The 22,061-nt window shown below is 45.6% G+C and overlaps 3 non-coding genes across 3 annotated transcripts; 1 reads left to right on the top strand and 2 right to left on the bottom strand.

Moving 5' to 3' along the window:
- Positions 1-12,655: 12,655 nt before the first annotated feature.
- Positions 12,656-12,727, top strand: trnad-guc. Its single transcript has one exon. It is a non-coding gene; the product is annotated as a tRNA-Asp (tRNA).
- A 4,002-nt stretch (positions 12,728-16,729) lies between these two features.
- trnad-guc lies at positions 16,730-16,801 on the bottom strand. Its single transcript has one exon. It is a non-coding gene; the product is annotated as a tRNA-Asp (tRNA).
- A 2,666-nt stretch (positions 16,802-19,467) lies between these two features.
- Positions 19,468-19,539, bottom strand: trnad-guc. Its single transcript has one exon. It is a non-coding gene; the product is annotated as a tRNA-Asp (tRNA).
- Positions 19,540-22,061: the final 2,522 nt, after the last annotated feature.

Genomic DNA, 22,061 nt, shown 5'->3' with positions numbered 1-22,061 from the left:
ACATCTTTCTGTAATATTTGTTGCGGTAATGATATTAAATGCCTGGTTTGACACAGACACATTGTCTGCTAATGCTCTGAATACGGATGGTAAATCCGTGCCATTATTGTTTTCAGCCATTTACTTTCTTGCTGAAAGGTCGTTAATGAAACATAGTTTTTATTTTGAGGGATCCCTGCTGTGCAGGTAATGTTGTGACGGTCCTTAATCCTGAATACACAGGGCATGGGACATGTGAGAGTGAAGGGACGGAAGAATGCTTTCTGACCGAATTAAGGTGTGAAGCCAGGTCTGTCTGTAGTTTTCCAGCTTTCAATAGGTTCTTCTCTCACAATTCGGGTCCTGAGTCGAAACCTGGAAGATTCTCTCCTCGGGTCTACATAGATTCCGTGGATCTGAGTAACTGTCTTGTTCCCCAATTTCATTTTTCCTCTTGACTTTCCTGATACTTATCGTCTAAACTCACACGTGCTGAAATTAGCCATGAATGTGTTTTATTCAGAAAGACCGAAGGTGTTGTTTGAAATTAAAGTGCTGTGCTCCATCTTACAAATCTAATGTATAATTCCTCATAGTTATTTGAATATGTCAGTTCCTTATGGTTGTTGTTGGACTTTGCACTGACTATAATTAATGGGAGGCATTGGCATACTGCTAGTGTCACTGGATAAGTAAACCAGACACCCAGAAAAATGCTCTGCCTACCAGGATGAAATCCCACTAATTCGCATGAAATTTGAATTTAATACAAATCTCGAATTAAAAGTCTAACGATGACGATGAAAACACTGCCAATTGTTGGAAAGAGCCATGTGCTTCCTGTAGGGAAGAGAATCTGCCGTCCTTACCTGGTCTCCCACAATGTGCATCCACACCCACAGCGATGTGGTTGACACTTCACTGCTCCCTCACGGGCAATTGCGGATGGCCAATACATTCGGGCACAGCCTGTGAAGCTCCACCGCCCGTGAACACATGAAAAAATAATATTCTGCATTTACAATTAATTCCTTATCTATTATGTTTTGCTTCCATTATTTTTCAAAAACCTGACATGGCTTTAAGTGGTCTATAATTGGTGTTCTACATTTTGTTTGAAGTAAATGTAGACGATTAGCTTCCGATTAGGATGAATGCCAACATTTCTGTTGGATTCTGTAATATATTGTCGGTAGGCACTGAACGGCAATGTCAGCATTGTTCTTTGATTTCATTTCCATTTGATTTCAGTTATTTGTGTCACATGTATTAATATAGAGTGAAAAGTGTTGTTTCTTGAATGCTCTGCAGAAAACGCATATCTTACAAAGGGAAGGAAAGAGAGACTACAGAATGTAATGTTACAGTCACAGCTGGGGTGTAGAGAAATGATCAATTTAAGACGAGGTAGGTCCATTGAAACTGTTCTTGAGTCGGTTCGTCCGTGACCTCAATCTTTTATATTTGCTTCCTGCCGGAAGAAGGTAGAAGACAGTATATCCTGTGTGAGTTGGGTCCTTAATTATACTGGTTGCCTTTCCGAGACAGCGGGAATTGCAGACAGAGTCAATTGATGGGAGGATGATTTGCGTGATGGACTGGGCTACATTCACGACAGTTTGTACTTTGCTGCGATCTTGGGCAGAGCATGATCCAAACCCAGCAGCGATATAACCAGAAAGAATGGTGCATGTGTAAACGTTGCTGAGAGTCGGTGGTGACATGCCAAATTCCCTTAGTCTTTTGAGAACGAAGTGTCATTGGCGGGCTTCCTTAACTCTTGTTTCTGAATGGTGGAACAAGATATGTTCTTGGTAATCTTGGAGCTCTCGACCCTTTCACCTTGGTTACCATTGATGTAGAGAGGGCATGTTCTCCTCTCCGCTTCCTGAGGTCGATGATAATATGTGTACCGTCCTGTGTACCCTCCTGCCCAAACAGGTCCAGTGGGCTACACGGTGGCCTCGGTCTGCACTGCAGACCATACTCCACATGACCTCTCACAACTCGCCATTCCCGCATCACTCCCAAACAAACATCCACTGAATCGCGCTTCCCTCCGGAACATTCCCCGTCGGTGCATGGCACTGTGACTCCGCCGCCCCTCAGAGACTGCCGCCAAGGGTCCCGTTGGCTGGCCCGATCCATGCCAGTGAACGCACTGCGACTCCTTCCGGCGCCCTCCTGTCGGGGTAACTTCGGGCGACCCAGTTGGTCGGCTGACGCCCGGTTGCGTCGAAGGCTGTAGCCTCCCGACCGCTGTCACTCTGCGGAAGCACAGGCCCTGATGGACGGTCAGTGAGGGGGGCAGCATGGGGGCTGCCGTGCATACTGCGGGAGGGGCGGTCCGTGGCTGATGGGCGGTCAGTGAGGGGGGCAGCATGGGGGCTGCCGTGCAGACTGCGGCAGGGGCGGTCCGTGGCTGGTGGGCGGTCAGTGAGGGGGGCAGCATGGGGGCTGCCGTGCAGACTGCGGGAGGGAGGGTCCGTGGCTGATGAACGGTCAGTGAGGGGGGCAGCATGGGGGCTGCCGTGCAGACTGCGGGAGGGAGGGTCCGTGGCTGATGAACGGTCAGTGAGGGGGGCAGCATGGGGGCTGCCGTGCAGACTGCGGGAGGGGCGGTCCGTGGCTGATGGAGGGTCAGTGAGGGGGGCAGCATGGGGGCTGCCCTGCAGACTGCGGCAGGGGCGGTCCGTGGCTGGACTGACGGTCAGTGAGGGGGCAGCATGGGGGCTGCCGTGCAGACTGCGGCAGGGGCGGTCCGTGGCTGGACAATGTGGGCCCGGAGGTGCCAGCCCGATCTCCTGGGCAGTGCCCCAGTCACCATCCGTCACTACCCGCTAAACCCGCGCCTCTCTGCACTCCGCCAACATCCTCTCGGCCAGCCAGCCGCAGGACTAGCTGCACGCATTGACTCCTCGGGGATGATGTCCTTCCTCCTCTCTCCCTCAGCACCATGATACCTGTTTCCTGATTTTCAATAGGACGGGAGAAACTCGCCGTGGGGAATTCCTCCTGGCAGAAGCTGAGCATTGCGGAGGCCGCGGGATTAGAGGGTCAGGGCGTTCAGAATAGGCCAACGGTCTTTACCGTCCGAGGGGTTAGAACACATTGACGCCGCTGTCCAGACACTGGACCCTGGCCTTCTGTCCGGGCACCTGGCGCTAGCCACCATTGCTGACTCACATGGGAATCTCCACCTAATCGAGTTGTGTTCACTGGCCAAAGTCCCCTTCCCACTTGCAGCCAGTTGTTGAAATGTTTGCTGATAATGTGAAGGAAATCCCGCTAATTGATTGGCATAGTAATTCGGCACAGTCCCAGTGATCTGATGCGGGACTGGGGAACCTCTGAGGTCTGGTGTCCGATATTGAGGCCCTTTGTGTGAGGGCTAATCCCGAGGAGCTGTCGAGGCGATGGAATGTGTGTCGAGTTTTCGAGCGTGGGGATCGGCGCTCAGGGTGAATGGTGATGATTAAAGTACATGATTAGGAGGAAAGTAACTGGGCACTTCTTCTGTCAGAGATACTATCCCAATAATGGTTGTATTTGAGACGAAGTCACGTGGCTGTTGTTGAATTTGGTAAATATTCTGCTGAGTGTTCTGACCCGGCAGTGCGCTCTTGTTCCAGACAGTGATGTCTAAACCTGGTGGTCGCTGATCGCTGGGAGTTTGTTTCATTCCTGGAAGGGTGAGTAATTCTGTGGCATGTCTCATTCTGAGAGAGGTGTCATTTGATTGTGCTGGGGCAGATAATCTTAAACCGAGTACTTATTCCTGAGGCGCTGCGGGGTTCTGAATCAGGCTGGAGGACTGATCCTGGGTGAAAGACGATTGGTGGAGATATCAGTTTCCAAGAGAGGGATCTGAACCAGAAATGAGAGTAATCCTTGTTATTTTCACATCACTGGATTGGAACCAACATTGGACACTGAGTCATTTCCCAACAAAACTCTGAGTCTCTAATTACCTGATCAGGGATGATATTCCATACTGGGGGCATGGGAGGTTAGCCTACGTCAGATACATGGCCTGCATGTTTGGAATATTTCATAGAATTTGCAGTGCAGACGGAGGCCATTCGGCCCAACGAGTCTGCACCGGCTCCTGGAAAGAGCACCCTACCCAAGGTCAACACCTCCACCCTATCGCCATAACCCAGTAACCCCACCCAACACTAAGGGCAATTTTGTACATTAAGGGCAATTTATCATGGCCAATCCACCGAACCCGCACATCTTTGGACGGTGGGAGGAAACAGGAGCACCCGGAGGAACCCCACGCACACACGGAGTGCAGACTCCGCAAAGACAGTGTCCCAAGCCAGGAATCGAACTTGGGACCCTGGAGCTGTGAAGCGATTGTGCTATCCACAATGCTACCGTTGTTCCATACATGGTAGGGGTCAAAACCTGTAGAGGACCTATTTCTGGGATTGCATGCTGTGGGGATGGGAGAAAGCTGGCGATAGCCGATTCATGAGTATTGTTTGTTTGGGCGCTGTCTCGAACAATGCTATTGTTATTTTCCCTATCGTGGTAGACGATATGGCCACGTGACATTGGTGGTAATCCTTGGAAAATGCAGTAATCCTGCTGACGTGCATCCACTGAGGACACCAGTTCCAGCATGTGTAAATCTGATTCAGAATCCGATAATTTATTGGCGGATCGATCGCTCACCCAATGCCAAAAGTTGCCGTCTTCATGTACACTGTTTTTTCCATTGTCGAAACATGACCTGTCCACGGGAAACCTGTCAAACAGATGAAATCAGATAGCCAATCTCATAAATCATTTAGATGATTGAACGAGTGTTCAGCTGTACCGACAGGGCTGAGGTTGGGATATTTACATTATTAATTCAGACCAAGGCCCAATCCAGGCGGTTTGTGAAACTCAGATTCCTTTGTGCCTGATTCAGAAAAGGACAATGTGTTATCAGTAACTAGAAATATTTCCTCTCGTCTCTGTTTTGCAGTTAATTTAATGGCAATTCTGATCCTGTCCCGGAGAAATTGTGGCCTTACCGTCTGCGTCACTCGGTACCTCATCGCCATGGCAACGGCGGATCTTCTGGTTATTATCATCAAGGTCATATTGAAAAGAATGAATGATTATTATTTCCCAGTGAGTTTCCTATACATCACCCCTGTGTGCAGTGTTCACGTTGTCCTGGCGGGAGCAGCCACAGGTTGTTCCGTTTGGTTCACCATAGCGTTTTCCTTTGATCGATTTGTGGCCATTTGTTGTCAGAAGCTGAAAACAAAATACTGCACCGGAAAAACAGCGACTGTGGTTCTCGCAACAACTGGAATACTCTTATTTTTAAAAAATATTCCCTTCTACTTCACACTTAAACCTTTATTCATATTCCACAATGTACCTTGGGGCTGTCATAAAGAAAGCAAGCATATATTCTGATGCTGGATGGGTTGGATTTCAGTGGGTTGACAGGGTCACAACTCCGTTGCTCCCATTCGGTTTAATCCTGTTGGTAAACGCTCTGACAGTCAGACACATTGTTCTGACAAGTCGGGTCCGTCAGGGACTGATGACGCAGAGTAAGGGAAAAAAATACAGTGATCGAGAGATGGAAAGCAGAAGGAAATCTATGATTTTACTCTTCGGCATATCGGTAACTTTCATTCTTTTGTGGTCGGTCGATGTTATAAAATTCGTGTATGTTAAAGTGATCGGGTTATTTAATATCAGTGCATCTGTATACACATTAGAAAGAGCTGGAGCTATGCTTCTCAATTTAAATTGTTGTACAAACACATTTATTTATGTGGTAACTCAGGCCAAGTTCAGAGAACAAATCAAGTTAACCCTGAAATACCCGCTCAAAGCCATTGCACACAGAGTCAACCAATCCAGGAATTCCGCCTGGTGACAGACAGCCCGATCAGCGAATCGGGAGGAACACAGAATCACGACGATCTGCTTCAGCTGAGCAGAAATCTTGTTCCAATCACTCCAATAACCTTTCAAACAGATATAATCATCAAGTCGGTAAAGTTCACATCAGCAAACCGTAGAATCTGAGCTGGTGAAGTAAGGACACATCAGCCAACCAGGCAATCTAAGGGAAAGACCCGCAGAATCACTGAGGAACTGAATAGAGAGAGAGAGGGCTCCATGTCATTGAACCGCAGTTCTGAACCACGTCACCTCCATTCAGAACACTGGCTGTTTAATGGGGGGGGGGGGGGGCATGGCGGGAGGAAATGTGGCCAATTACTGGCGAAGGAGAATCGCGTCCTTGTCTGACGTCGTCGTTGAACTTGTCTGGATAATCCCAGCGACTTTATGTGACATTGGACAAACATTCGCCTTCCCATTTAAATCGAGATATTCGCAACTTGAAATACACGGGATAGTGGTGGGGAATCCAGGAAAGTCACAACTTTTAAAAGTATTTTTGTCCAGAGTAATTTGCGGTCAAATATTTCAACACACCGTCTTCTATCTATACTTCGCCAGCGAATTAAATGGAATTAATCTGGAACCTAACGCAAACAGCTTCCTCGGGTTTCAAAGAGGAAAGCTAGACATGAATAATCACAACTTTCAGAAAGGCAGTACGTCCTACCTCATTTACCAGTCAGAATTATAGTTTTGATTGGATATGTGTTAATATTGTTTAAATGGCAAAATGTCCCAGTCGACATCAATCTGAGAATGGTCAGTAAATCTGTATTGGATGAAGGTTCACGTATAAATATCATTCCCGCCATTCCCACTCTTAAGTACAGCTTCATGTAATATCATACATGGACAAATAGAACATACGAGCAGCCGGACCCCATTCAGCCACTCGAGACTGTTCCGCCGCCAATCAGATCATGGCCTGCAATAACCGAGCTCACGTGCTTACATGAATCAATACATTTGTGTGTACAATTGTTTAATGACTCACATTGCGCCAGTTTTACAGGAAGTGTGTTCTGAAAGATGCACGAGCCTCTGAGTGTAAAATAAATTAACGGTTAATCTCAGTTCGAAATGGGCAAGGACTTAATTTTAAACAGTGACAGCTAGTTCCTCATTGCCATGATATTTATACAGATTGTAAACAGTTCACGGCCCGTAGCACGGTGGCACAATGGTTAGCACTGCTGCCTCATAGACACTGTTCCCGGATTCAATTCCGGAGTTCGCATATTCTCCCCGTGTTGTTCCTTCCACAGTCGAAGATGTGCAGTTTCGATGAATTAGCCAGATTAAATTGCTCCTTAGTTTCAAAAAAACGTTAGTTGTGATTTCTGGGTTATGGGGTGATAGTGGACGTGTTGGCTGCGCTTGGCGGCACTCTCACGGGCCGGTGCAGAATCGATGGACCAAAAACATTCATTCTACACTGTAAGCATTCTATGATTCTATTCTGATACGTCTGGCACACCACAGGTTACATTTTGCCACTTGATAAAAATGTTCACTCTCTAAGCCCTGTCATCATTCAGAATTCTATCGATGGCTAAGTGTTATGCCCGAAAATGTTTTCAATTTTGTTGCTAACAGAGGTTCTGTCTTGTAAGAAATCAGACTGATTCTGCAGGAATGCCTTCAACTGGTCAAACACCCCGTTCCAAGTTAATTCATAGCAACTTCTGATGTTGTCGTGTAAGAGTACATTTAAGAAATGGGTGCTTATAGATTGGTATGTATATAAATATCTGTAGTGAGAGTATCTTTAAGAAATGGGTGTTTATTACTGCAGTGATGTCATATAGATGCGCTGGACGGGGCGTCCTTGCAACATCTCTTTAAATCCGCCCACGCCAATATTGTTCTGCACTCGGTCGGTCAGCGAACAGGGCACACATCGTTTTCATTTTCCACAATTGTCCGTGTAGAAGTTCAAATGCAACCTTCAACGTGCGCCATGTGTCGCACACCATCTTCATTCGCAAAAACGACACAATTCAAACACATTTCTTCAAATGTCACCACAGCCAAGCCGTGAACAATGAGACAATCAAGGAGGATCGGCCAGTAACTCAGGACTGCTCGTCAGGAACAAAATCGCCGATGCAGCTGACCTGCAAGCTGTGATATTCAATATCGGTCTTTCAAACGCGACACAAATGAAAAAAACTGTACGCAGAATGTAATAATTTGAAGTACCAAATCATATCGCAACACGCACAAGCTCCCATCCAAGAATAGTGTTGTATAGTAAGGCATAGTGGATCCTTCTTAACTGTGTGTCCTGAATTTCACTTCTGTTCATTTTTGCTTCAAGAACATTTTCAATTTACCTAAGTAGCAGGAAATGAAATCAGACTGTTAGTGTACTGAACGTCATTGTTCCTACATGCAGACACGTCCCGTAGAGGCTGTCCCCTGATCCCCCAATCTTCAGGAACTATTGTACCCAACGTCGACATGATTCGTGAATTTGGTACCTGCCTATCCCACCGCTCATTATATTGTGTCCTGTTATTGAACAAAAAAGGTTAATGCAATGTGTTTTCAGGGAAAAGCAAGGATACGCATCCCCTGATTTGCACAAAAGTCTGATGCATAATGTTCGTTGCTGATATTTTAAATAGTGGCCCTGGTTAGACAACAGGTTAATTGAAATCGTGTTTTTATGGTGCCAAGTGAAAATATTTCTGCTGCATCTCATGCCTCTGGAACAGATCTCCTCAATATTCCTGTGAAGCGATGGCGATTGAGCCATGTAGCAAGTAGAACAAACACCACGTTAATGTCCAACAGGTCTGTTTCAAACACGAGCTTTCGGAGTATTTGTCCTTCCTCAGGTGAATCTGAGGAATCAGCATTCACCTGAGGAAGGAGCAGTGCTCCGAAAACTAGTGTTTGAAACAAACACTAAGTACAAACAAACAAGTAATTGGGGACTCAATAGTCAGGGGCACAGATAGGAGATTTTGTGGGAGCGAGAGAGACTCACGTTTGGTATGTTGCCTCCCTGGTGCAAGGGTAGGTGATGTCTCGGATCGTGTTTTTCGGGTCCTTAAGGGGGAGGGGGAGCAGCCCCAAGTCGTAGTCCACATTTGTACTAACGACGTAGGTAGGTAAGGGGACAAGGATGTCAGGCAGGCCTTTAGGGAGCTAGGATGGAAGCTCAGAGTGAGAACAAACAGAGTTGTTATCTCTGGGTTGTTGCCCGTGCCACGTGATAGTGAGACGAGGAATAGGGAGAGAGAGCAATTATACACGTGGCTACAGGGATGGTGCAGGCGGGAGGGATTCAGATTTCTGGATAACTGGGGCTCTTTCTGGGGAATGGTGGGACCTCTATAGACAGGATGGTCTACATCTGAACCTAAGGGGCACCAATATCCTGGGGGGAGATTTGTAAGTACTCTTTGGGGGGGTTTAAACTAATTCAGCAGGGGCATGGGAACCTGGATAGTAGTTTTGGGGTGCGAGAGATTGAGAGTAGAGAGGTCAGGAGCACAGATTTGACTTCGCAGGAGGGCGGCAGTGTTCAGGTCGGTGGTTTGAAGTGTGTCTATTTCAATGCCAGGAGTATACGAAATAAGGTAGGGGAACTGGCAGCATGGGTTGGTACCTGGGACTTCGATGTTGTGGCCATTTCAGAGACATGGATAGAGCAGGGACAGGAATGGTTGTTGCAGGTTCCGGGGTTTAGGTGCTTTAGTAAAGTCAGAGAAGGGGGCAAAAGAGGGGGAGGTGTGGCGCTGCTAGTCAAGGACAGTATTACGGTGGCAGAAAGGATGCAAGATGGGGACTCTTCTTCCGAGGTAGTATGGGCTGAAGTTAGAAACAGGAAAGGAGAGGTCACCCTGTTAGGAGTTTTTTATAGGCCACCTAATAGTTCTAGAGATGTCGAGGAAAGGATGGCGAAGATGATTCTGGAAAAGAGCGAAAGTAACAGGGTAATTGTTATGGGAGACTTTAACTTTCCTAATATTGACTGGAAAAGATATAGTTCGAGTACATTGGATGGGTCGTTCTTTGTACAATGTGTGCAGGAGGGTTTTCTGACACAATATGTTGACAGGCCAACAAGAGGTGAGGCCACATTGGATTTGGTTTTGGGTAATGAACCAGGCCAGGTGTTAGATCTGGAGGTAGGTGAACACTTTGGAGACAGTGACCACAATTCGGTCACCTTTACATTAGTGATGGAAAGGGATAAGTATACCCCGCAGGGCAACAGTTATAGCTGGGGGAAGGGAAATTATGATGCCATTAGACATGACTTAGGATGTATAAGTTGGAGAAGTAGGCTGCAAGGGTTGGGCACACTGGATATGTGGAGCTTGTTCAAGGAAAAGCTATTGCGTGTTCTTGATCAGTACGTACCAGTCAGACAGGGAGGAAAGGGTAGAGCGAGGGAACCGTGGTTTACCAAAGAAGTGGAATCTCTTGTTAAGAGGAAAAAGGAGGCCTATGTGAAGATGAGGCGTGAAGTTGCAGTTGGGGCGCTTGATAGTTCTAGGGAAGCGAGGAAGGATCTAAAGAGAGAGCTAAAACAAGCAAGGAGGGGACATGAGAAGTCTTTGGCAGGTAGGATCAAGGAAAACCCAAAAGCTTTCTATAGGTATGTCAGGAATAAAAGAATGACTAGGGTAAGAGTAGGGCCAGTCGAGGACAGTGGTGGGAAGATGTGTGTGGAGGCTGAGGAGATAAGCAAGATACTAAATGAATACTTTTTGTCAGTATTCACTCAGGAAAAAGATAATATTGTGGAGGAGAATGCTGAGACCCAGGCTATTAGAATAGATGGCATTGAGGTGCGTAGGGAAGAAGTATTGGCAATTCTGGACAAGGTGAAAATAGATAAGTCCCCGGGGCCTGATGGGATTTATCCTAGGATTCTCTGGGAAGCCAGGGAAGAGATTGCTGAGCCTTTGGCTTTGATTTTTAGGTCATCATTGGCTACAGGAATAGTGCCAGAGGACTGGAGGATAGCAAATGTGGTCCCTTTGTTCAAGAAGGGGAGTAGAGATAACCCCGGTAACTATAGGCCGGTGAGCCTCACGCCTGTGGTGGGTAAAGTCTTGGAGAGGATTATAAAAGATACGATTTACAATCATCTAGATAGGAATAATATGATTAGGGATAGTCAGCATGGTTTTGTGAAGGGTAGGTCATACCTCACAAATCTTATCGAGTTCTTTGAGAAGGTGACGGAACAGGTGGACGAGGGTAGAGCAGTTGATGTGGTGTATATGGATTTCAGTAAAGCGTTTGATAAGGTTCCCCACGGTCGGCTATTGCAGAAAATACAGAGGGTGGGGATTGAGGGTGATTTAGAGATGTGGATCAGAAATTGGCTAGTTGAAAGAAGACAGAGAGTGGTGGTTGATGGGAAATGTTCAGAATGGAGTTCAGTTACGAGTGGCGTACCACAAGGATCTGTTCTGGGGCCGTTGCTGTTTGTCATTTTTATAAATGACCTAGAGGAGGGAGCAGAAGGATGGGTAAGTAAATTTGCAGACGACACTAAAGTCGGTGGAGTTGTAGACAGTGCGGAAGGATGTTGCAGGTTACAGAGGGACATAGATAAGCTGCAGAGCTGGGCTGAGAGGTGGCAAATGGAGTTTAATGTGGAGAAGTGTGAGGTGATTCACTTTGGAAAGAATAACAGGAATGCGGAATATTTGGCTAATGGTAAAATTCTTGGTAGTGTGGATGAGCAGAGGGATCTCGGTGTCCAGGTACATAGATCCCTGAAAGTTGCATCCCAGGTTGATAGGGTTGTGAAGCAGGCCTATGGTGTGATAGCCTTTATTGGTAGAGGGATTGAGTTCCGGTGCCATGAGGTCATGTTGCAGTTGTACAAAACTCTAGTACGGCCACATTTGGTGTATTGCGTACAGTTCTGGTCGCCTCATTATAGGAAGGACGTGGAAGCTTTGGAACGGGTGCAGAGGAGATTTACCAGGATGTTGCCTGGTATGGAGGGAAAATCTTATGAGGAAAGGCTGATGGACTTGAGGTTGTTTTCGTTAGAGAGAAGAAGGTTAAGAGGTGACTTAATAGAGGCATACAAAATGATCAGAGGGATAGATAGGGTGGACAGCGAGAGCCTTCTCCCACAGATGGAGGTGGCTATCACGAGGGGACATAGCCTTAAATTGAGGGGCAATAGATATAGGCCAGAGGTCAGAGGTGGGTGTTTTACGCAAAGAGTGGTGAGGCCGTGGAATGCCCTACCTGCAACAGTAGTGAACTCGCCAACATTGAGGGCATTTAAAAGTTTATTGGATAAGCATATGGATGATAAGGGCATAGTGTAGGTTAGATGGCCTTTAGTTTTTTTTTCCATGACGGTGCAACATTGAGGGCCGAAGGGCCTGTACTGCGCTGTATCGTTCTATGTTCTATGTTCTAAACCTGTTGGACTTTAACCTGGTGTTGTAAGCATTCTAACTGTTCTCACTCAGGTCCAAAGAGGGCATTTCCACAACAATTGAACCATGAGCCGACTTGCAGATGTCAGGGTCTGAAGTGAACAACCGCATCAATACTTAGAGCTCAACACACACGGAAGTGTTTGGGTGTTCCGCATTCTGTCTTCCAAAGTTAACCTCGATCGTCATTTAACACGGTATGTAGTTGCCACAGCAATTGCTGATTTCACAGGAAAAGCAAGAAACTGCAGAAAATCGAGTCATTTTAGAGGGGAAGCAAACATCAGTGTGCGAGACAGGGCCAGGCGTTGCGCAGTTCCTCGTTAGTATAGTGGTTAGTGTCCCCGCCTGTCACGCGGGAGACCGGGGTTCAATTCCCCGACGGGGACTTTGTACCTCTCCCGAACGAAAATGGCAATCGTTTTCAAAACTGTAAGAAGTCTTACAACACCAGGTTAAAATCCAACAGGTTTGTTTCAAACACGAGCTTTCGGAGCACGGCTCCTTCTTCAGGTGAATGGTTTTCAAAACTGACATATCAGCTGTCAAATCCGCCAAGGTACATCTCCCAAGAGATGCACTCTACGGGGCGTCCTTGAAACATCTCTTTAAATTCGCCGACGCCAATATTGTGCTGCACTGGGTCGGTCAGCGAACAGGACACACATCGTTTTCATTTTAAACATTTGTCCGTATAGAAGTTCAACTGCAAACTTCAACGTGCGCCATGTGTCGCACACCATTTCCATTCGCAAAAACGACACAATTCAAACACATTTCTTCAAAGGTCACCACAGCCAAGTCGTGAACAATGACACAATCAAGGAGGATCGGCCAGTAACTCACGACTGCTCGTCAGGAACAGAATCGAAGCTGACCTGCATGCTGTGATATTCAATATCGGTCTTCCAAACGCGACAAAAATGCAAAAACAGTACGCAGAATGTAATAATTTGAAGTACCGGATCATCTCGCAACACGCACAAGCTTCCATTCAAGAAAAGTGTTGTATAGTCAGGCATAGTGGATCCTTCTTAACCGTGTGTCTTGAATTTCACTTCTGTTCATTTTTGCTTCCTTCCTTTTCAATATACCGTAGCAGGAAATGAAATCAGCCTGTTAGTGTACTGAACGTCATTGTTAATACATGCAGACCCGTCCCGTAGAGGCTGTCCCCTGATCCCCCAATCTTCAGGAACTATTGTACCCAACGTCGACATGATTCGTGAATTTGGTACCTACCTATCCCACCGTTCATTATATTGTGTACTGTTATTGAACAAAAAAGTTTAATGCAATGTGTTTTCAGGGAAAAGCAAGGATACGCATCCCCTGATTTGCACAAAAGTCTGATGCATAATGTTCGTTGCTGATATTTTAAATAGTGGCCCTGGTTAGACAACAGGATAATTGAAATCGTGTTTTTATGGTGCCAAGTGAAAATATTTTCTGCTGCATCTCATGCCTGTGGAACAGATCTCCTCAATATTCCTGTGAAGCGATGGCGATTGAGCCATGTAGCAAGTAGAGCAAACACCACGTTAATGTCCAACAGGTCTGTTTCAAACACGAGCTTTCGGAGCATTTCTTCCTCAGGTGAATCTGAGGAATCAGCATTCACCTGAGGAAGGAACAGTGCTCCGAAACTAGTGTTTGAAACACACCTGTTGGACTTTAACCTGGTGTTGTAAGAATTCTTACTGTACTCACCCAAGTCCAAAGCGGGCATTTCCACAACAATTGAACCATGAGCCGACTTGCAGATGTCAGGGTCTGAAGAGAACAACCGCATCAATACTTACCGCTCAGCACACACGTAAGTGTTTGGGTGTTCTGCATTCTGTCTTTGAAAGTTAACCTCGATCGTTATTTAACACGGTATGTAGTTGCCACAGCAACTACTGGCTCACTGATGCTTGCTTCCCCACTAAAATGACTCGATTTTCTGCAGTTTCTTGATTTTCCTGTGAAATCAGTAATTGCTGTGGCAACTACAAACCGTGTTAAATGACGATCGAGGTTAATTTTGGAAGACGGAATGCAGAACACCCAAACACTTCCGTGTGTGTTGAGCTGTAAGTATTGATGCGGTTGTTCACTTCAGACCCTGACATCTGCAAGTCGGCTCATGGTTCAATTGTTGTGGAAATGCCCGCTTTGGACTTGGGTGAGTGCAGTAAGAATTCTTTACAACACCAGGTTAAATTACAACAGGTTTGTTTCAAACACTAGTTTTCGGAGCACTGCTCCTTCCTCAGGTGAATGCTGATTCCTCAGATTCACCTGAGGAAGGAGAAATGCTCCGAAAGCTCGTGTTTGAAACCGACCTGTTGGACATTAACGTGGTGTTTGTTCTACTTGCTACATAGCTCAATCGCCATCGCTTCACAGGAATATTGAGGAGATCTGTTCCAGAGGCATGAGATGCAGCAGAAATTATTTTCGAAATTGCACTTGGCACCATAAAAAAACGATTTCAATTAACCAGTTGTCTAACCAGGGCCACTATTTAAAATGTCCCCAACGAACATTATGCATCAGACTTTTGTGCAAATCAGGGGATGCGTATCCTTGCTTTTCCCAGTAAACACATTGAATTAAACGTTTTTGTTCAATAACAGGACACAATATAAAGAGCGGTGGGATAGGCAGGTTCCAAATTCACGAATCATATCGACGTTGGGTACAATAGTTTCTGAAGATTGTGGGACCAGGTGACAGCCTCTTCGGGACGGGTCTGCATGTAGGAACAATGACGTTCAGTACACTAACAGGCTGATTTCATTTCCTGCTACTTCGGTAAATCGAAAAGGTCAGTGAAGCAAAAATGATCAGAAGTGAAATTCAGGACACACGGTTAAGAAGGGTCCACGATGCCTGACTATACAACACTGTTCTTGAATGGAAGCTTGTGCGTGTTGCGACATGATCCGTTACTTCAAATTATTACCATTTTGGAAGGACAAATCTGAATGCGGAATACAGGGTTAATGGTAGGGTTCTTGGCAATGTGCAGGAGCAGAGAGATCTTGGGGTCTATGTTCATTGTTCTTTGAAAGTTGCCACTCAAGTGGATAGAGCTGTGAAGAAGGCCTATGGTGTGCTAGCGTTCATTGCAGAGGGATTGAATTTAAGAGCCGTGAGGTGATGATGCAGCTGTACAAAACCTTGGTCAGGCCACATTTGGAGTACTGTGTGCAGTTCTGGTCACCTCATTTTAGGAAGGATGTGGAAGCTTTGGAAAAGGTGCAAAGGAGATTTACCAGGATGGTGCCTGGAATGGAGAGTAGGTCATACGAGGAAAGATTGAGGGTGCTAGGCCTTTTCTCATTAGAACGGAGAAGGATGAGGGGCGACTTGATAGAGGTTTATAAGATGATCAGGGGAATAGATAGAGTAGACAGTCAGAGACTTTTTCCCCGGGTGGAACACACCATTACAAGGGGACATAAATTTAAGATAAATGGTGGAAGATATAGAGGGGATGTCAGAGGTAGGTTCTTTACCCAGAGAGTAGTGGGGGCATGGAATGCACTGCCTGTGGTAGTAGTTGAGTCGGAAAATTTATGGACCTTCAAGCGGCTATTGGATAGGTACTTGGATTAGGGTAGAAAAAGGGAGTGTAGGTTAACTTCTTAAGGGCAGCATAGTAGCATTGTGGATAGCACAATTGCTTCACAGCTCCAGGGTCCCAAGTTCGATTTCGACTTGGGTCACTGTCTGTGTGGAGTCTGCACATCCTCCCCGTGACTGCGTGGGTTTCCTCCGGGTACTCCGGTTTCCTCGCACAGTCCAAAGATGTGCAGGTTGGGTGGATTGGCCATGACAAATTGTCCAAAATTCTATGATTAACCTAGGACAAATGTTCGGCGCAACATCGTGGGCCGAAGGGCCTGTTCTGTGCTGTATTTCTCTATCTATTACATTCTGCGTACAGTTTTCGCATTCTTGTCGTGTTTGGAAGACCGATATTGAATATCGCAGAATGCTGGTCAGCTGCATCGGCGATTCTGCTCCTGACGAGCAGCCGTGAGTTACTTCCCGATCCTCCTTGATTGTCTCGTTGTTCACGACTTGGCTGTATTGACCTTTGAAGAAATGTTTTTCAATTGTGTCGTTTTTGCGAATGAAAATGGTGTGCAACAAATGGCGCACGTTGAAGTTTGCATTTGAACTTCTATACGGACAAATGTGGAAAATGAAAAGGATATGTGCCCTGTTCGCTGACCGACCGAGTGCAGCACAATACAGTATTGGCGTGGACGGATTTAAAGAGATGTTTCCAGGACGCCCCGTCGAGTGTATCTGATGGGCGATGTGCTTTGGCGGATTTGACAGCTGATGTGCCACTTTTGAAAACGATTGCCGTTTTCTTCCAGGAGAGGTACAAACTCCCCGTCGGGGAATTGAACCCCGGTTTCCCACGCGACAGGCGGGGATACTAACCACTATACTAACGAGGAACTGCGTACCACCTGGCCCCACCTGGCTCACTGATGCTTGCTTCCCCTCTAAAATGACTCGATTTTCTGCAGTTTCTTGCTTTTCCTGTGTAATCAGTAATTGCTGTGGCAACTACATACCGTGTTAAATGACGATCGAGGTTAACTTTGGAAGACAGAATGCAGAACACCCAAACACTTCCGTGTGTGTTGAGCTGTAAGTGTTGATGCGGTTGTTCACTTCAGACCCTGACATCTGCAAGTCGTCTCATGGTTCAATTGTTGTGGATATGCCTTCTTTGGACTTTGGTGAGCACAGTAAGAATTCTTACAACACCAGGTAAAAGACCAACAGGTTTGTTTCAAACACTGGTTTTCGGAGCACTGCTCCTTCCTTAGGTGAATGCTGATTCCTCAGATTCACCTGAGGAAGGAAAAATGCTCCGAAAGCTCGTGTTTGAAACAGACCTGTTGGACACTAACGTGGTGTTTGTTATACTTGCTACATGGCTCAATCGCCATCGCTTCACAGGAATATTGAGGAGATCTGTTCCAGAGGCATGAGATTCAGCAGAAAATGTTTTCGAAATTACACTTGGCACCATTAAAAAAACCGATTTAAACTAACCAGTTGTCTAACCAGGACCACTATTTAAAATGTCAGCAACGAACATTATGCATCAGACTTTTGTGCAAATCAGGGGATGCGTATCCTTGCTTTTCCCAGAAAACACATTGAATTAAACGTTTTTGTTCAATAACAGGACACAATATAAAGAGCGGTGGGATAGGCAGGTTCCAAATTCACGAATCATGTCGACTTTGGGTACAATAGTTTCTGAAGATTGGGGGACCGGGTACAGCCTCTACGGGACGGGTCTGCATGTAGGAACAATGACGTTCAGTACACTAACAGGCTGATTTCATTTCCTGCTACTTCGGTAAATTGAAAATGGTATTGAAGCAAAAATGAACAGAAGTGAAATTCAGGACACACGGTTAAGAAGGATACACTATGCCTGACTATACAACACTTTTCTTGAATGGAAGCTTGTGCGTGTTGCGAGATGATCCGGTACTTCAAATTATTACATTCTGCGTACAGTTTTTGCATTTTTGTCGCGTTTAGATGACCGATATTGAATATCACAGCATGCAGGTCAGCTGCATCGGCGATTCTGATCCTGACGAGCAGTCCTGAGTTACTGGCCGATCCTCCTTGATTGTCTCATTGTTCACGACTTGGCTGTGGTGACCTTTGAAGAAATGTGTTTGAATTGTGTCGTTTGTGCTACTCACCCATATCTATGATACCAGAAATTATATCTCACATTTTAATTCCATTAATCACATAATTTGAGAACTCTCTCTGCCTGTTTCCATCAAAGAAAACTGAGCAATTCGAATGATGGAATCATATAATTTACAGTGCAGTAGGATGCCATTCAGCCCATCGAGTCTGCATCGGCACGTGGAAAGAGCACCCTACACAGGATCAACACCTCCACCCTATCCCGATAACACTAGTTTTCGGAGCACTGCTCCTTCCTCAGGTGAATGCTGATTCCTCAGATTCAGCTGAGGAAGGACAAATGCTCCGATAGCTTGTTGGACATTAACGTGGTGTTGTTCTACTTGCTACATTGTTCAATCGCCATCGCTTCACAGGAATATTGAGGAGATCTGTTCCAGAGGAATGAGATGAAGCAGAAATTATTTTCGAAATTGCACTTGGCACCATAAAAAAACGATTTCAATTAACCAGTTGTCTAACCAGGGCCACTATTTAAAATGTCAGCACGAACATTATGCATCAGACTTTTGTGCAAACCAGGGGATGCGCATCCTTGCTTTTCCCAGCAAACACATTGAATTAAACGTTTTTGTTCAATAACAGGACACAATATAAAGAGCGGTGAGATCGGAAGGTTCCAAATTGACGAATCATATCGACGTTGGGTACAATAGTTTCTGAAGATTGTGGGACCAGGTGACAGCCTCTACGGGACGGGTCTGTATGTAGGAACAATGACGTGCAGTACACTAACAGGCTGATTTCATTTCCTGCTACTTCGGTAAATCGAAAATGTTATTGAAGCAAAAAAGAACAGAAGTGAAATTCAGGAAACACGGTTTAGAAGGATCCACTATGCCTCACTATACAACACTTTTCTTGAATGGAAGCTTGTGCGTGTTGCGAGATGATCCGGTACTTCAAATTATTACATTCTGCGTACAGTTTTTGCATTTTTGTCGCGTTTGGAAGACCGATATTGAATATCGCAGAATGCAGGACAGCTGCATCGGCGATTCTGTTCCTGACCAGCAGCCGTGAGTTACTGGCCGATCCTCCTTGACTGTCTCGTTGTTCACAACGTGAATGTGATGACCTTTGAAGAAATGTGTTTCAATTGTGTGGTTTTTGCGAATGAAGATGGTGTGCGACAAATGGCGCACGTTGAAGGTTACATTTGAACATCTATACGGACAAATGTGGAAAATGAAAACGATATGTGCCCTGTTCGCTGACCGACCGAGTGCAGCACAATATTGGCGTGGCCGGATTTAAAGAGATGTTTCAAGGACCCCCGTCGAGTGTATCTGATGGGCGATGTGCTTTGGCGGATTTGACAGCTGATGTGCCACTTTTGAAAATGACTGCCGTTTTCTTCCAGGAGAGGTACAAACTCCCCGTCGGGGAATTGAACCCCGGTCTCCCGCGTGACAGGCGGGGATACTAACCACTATACTAACGAGGAACTGCGTACCACCTGGCCCCACCTGGCTCACTGATGCTTGTTTCCCCTCTAAAATGACTCGACATTCTGCAGTTTCTTGCTTTTCTGTGAAATCAGTAATTGCTGTGGCAACTACATACCGTGTTAAATGACGATCGAGGTTAACTTTGGAAGACAGAATGCAGAACACCCAAACACTTCCGTGTGCGTTGAGCTGTAAGTATTGATGCGGTTGTTCACTTCAGACCCTGACATCTGCAAGTCGGCTCATGGTTCAATTGTTGTGGAAATGCCCGCTTTGGACTTGGGTGAGCACAGTAAGAATTCTTACAACACAGGTTAAAGTCCAAAGGGTTTGTTTGAAACACTAGTTTTCGGAGCACTGCTCCTTCCTCAGGTGAATGCTGATTCCTCAGATTCACCTGAGGAAGGAGAAATGCTCCGAAAGCTCGTGTTTGAAACCGACTTGTTGGATTGGATTGGATTGGATTGGATTTGTTTATTGTCACGTGTACCGAGGTACAGTGAAAAGGATTTTTCTGCAAGCAGCTCAACAGATCATTCAGTACATTGGAAGAAAAAGGGAATTGAACAGAATTCAAGAAAATACATGAGAATATATAATAGGGCAACACAATATATACAATATATACAATGTACTACATAAGCGTTGGCATCGGATGAAGCAGACATGCGTGGTGCGTGGACATTAACGTGGTGTTTGTTCTACTTGCTACATGGCTCAATCGCCATCGCTTCACAGGAATATTGAGGAGATCTTTTCCAGAGGCATGAGATGCAGCAGAAATTATTTTCGAAATTGCACTTGGCACCATAAAAACACGATTTCAATTAACCAGCTGTCTAACCAGGGCCACAATTTTAAAAATCAGCAACGAAAATTATACATCAGACTTTTGTGCAAACCAGGGGATGCGTACCCTTGCTTTTCCCAGAAAACACATTGAATTAAACGTTTTTGTTCAATAACAGGACACAATATAAAGAGCGGTGGGATAGGCAGGTTCCAAATTCACGAATCATGTCGACGTTGGGGACAATAGTTTCTGAAGATGGGGGGACCAGGGGACAGCCTCTACGGGACTGGTCTGCATGTAGGAACAATGACGTTCAGAAAAACAGGCCTTGAGTGAGTACAGTAAGAATTGTTACAACACCAGGTTAAAGTCCAACAGGTTTGTTTCAAAAACTAGTTTTCGGAGCACTGTTCTTTCCTCAGGTGCATGCTGATTCCTCAGATTCACCTGAGAAGGAGAAATGATCCGAAAGCTCGTGTTTGTAACAGACCTGTTGGACATGAAAATGAAATGAAATGAAAATTGCTTATTGTCACGAGTGGCCTTCAATGAAGTTACTGTGAAAAGCTCCTAGTCGCCACATTCCGGCGCCTATCCGAGGAGGTTGGTACGGGAACGTGGTGTTGTAAGACTTGCTACATGGCTCAATCGCCATCGCATCACAGGAATATTGAGGAGATCTGTTCCAGAGGCATGAGATGCAGCAGAAATTATTTTCCAAATTACACTTGGCACCATAAAAAACGAATTCAATTAACCAGTTGTCTAACCAGGGCCACTATTTAAAAAATCAGCAACGAAAATTATACATCAGACTTTTGTGCAAATCAGGGGATGCGTACCCTTGCTTTTCCCAGAAAACACATTGAATTAAACGTTTTTGTTCAATAACAGGACACAATATAAAGAGCGGTGGGATAGGCAGGTTCCAAATTCACGAATCATGTCGACGTTGGGGACAATAGTTTCTGAAGATGGGGGGACCAGGGGACAGCCTCTACGGGACGGGTCTGCATGTAGGAACAATGACGTTCAGTACACTAACAGGCTGATTTCATTTCCTGCTACTTCGGTAAATTGAAAAGGTTATTGAAGCAAAAATGAACAGAAGTGAAATTCAGGACACACGGTTAAGAAGGATCCACTATGCCTGACTATACAACACTTTTCTTGGATGGAAGCTTGTGCGTGTTGCGAGATGATCCGGTACTTCAAATTATTACATTCTGCGTACAGATTTTGCATTTTTGTCGTGTTTGGAAGACCGATATTGAACATCGCAGCATGCAGGACAGCAGCATCGGCGATTCTGTTCCTGACCAGCATTCGTGAGTTACTGGCCGATCCTCCTTGATTGTCTCATTGTTCACGGCTTGGCTGTGGTGACCTTTGAAGAAATGTGTTTCAATTGTGTCGTTGTTGCGAATGAAGATGGTGTGCGACACATGGCGCACGTTGAAGGTTGCATTTGAACTTCTATACGGACAAGTGTGGAAAATGAAAACGATGTGTGCCCTGTTCGCTGACCGACCGAGTGCAGCACAATATTGGCATGGGCGGATTTAAAGAGATGTTTCAAGGACGACCCGTCGAGTGCATCTCTTGGGCGATGTACCTGGGCGGATTAAACAGCTGATGTGCTACTTTTGGATTGGCCACGCTAAATTGTCCCTTAATTGGAAAAAAGTAATTGGGTAATTTAAAAATTAAAATGTTTAAAAAACT

This window comes from Scyliorhinus canicula, unplaced genomic scaffold (assembly GCF_902713615.1).
Source record: "Scyliorhinus canicula unplaced genomic scaffold, sScyCan1.1, whole genome shotgun sequence".
NCBI classification, from domain to species: domain Eukaryota; kingdom Metazoa; phylum Chordata; class Chondrichthyes; order Carcharhiniformes; family Scyliorhinidae; genus Scyliorhinus; species Scyliorhinus canicula.
Note: the sequence above shows the minus strand (reverse complement) of the source record. Positions and strands in the feature narration are given on the sequence as shown.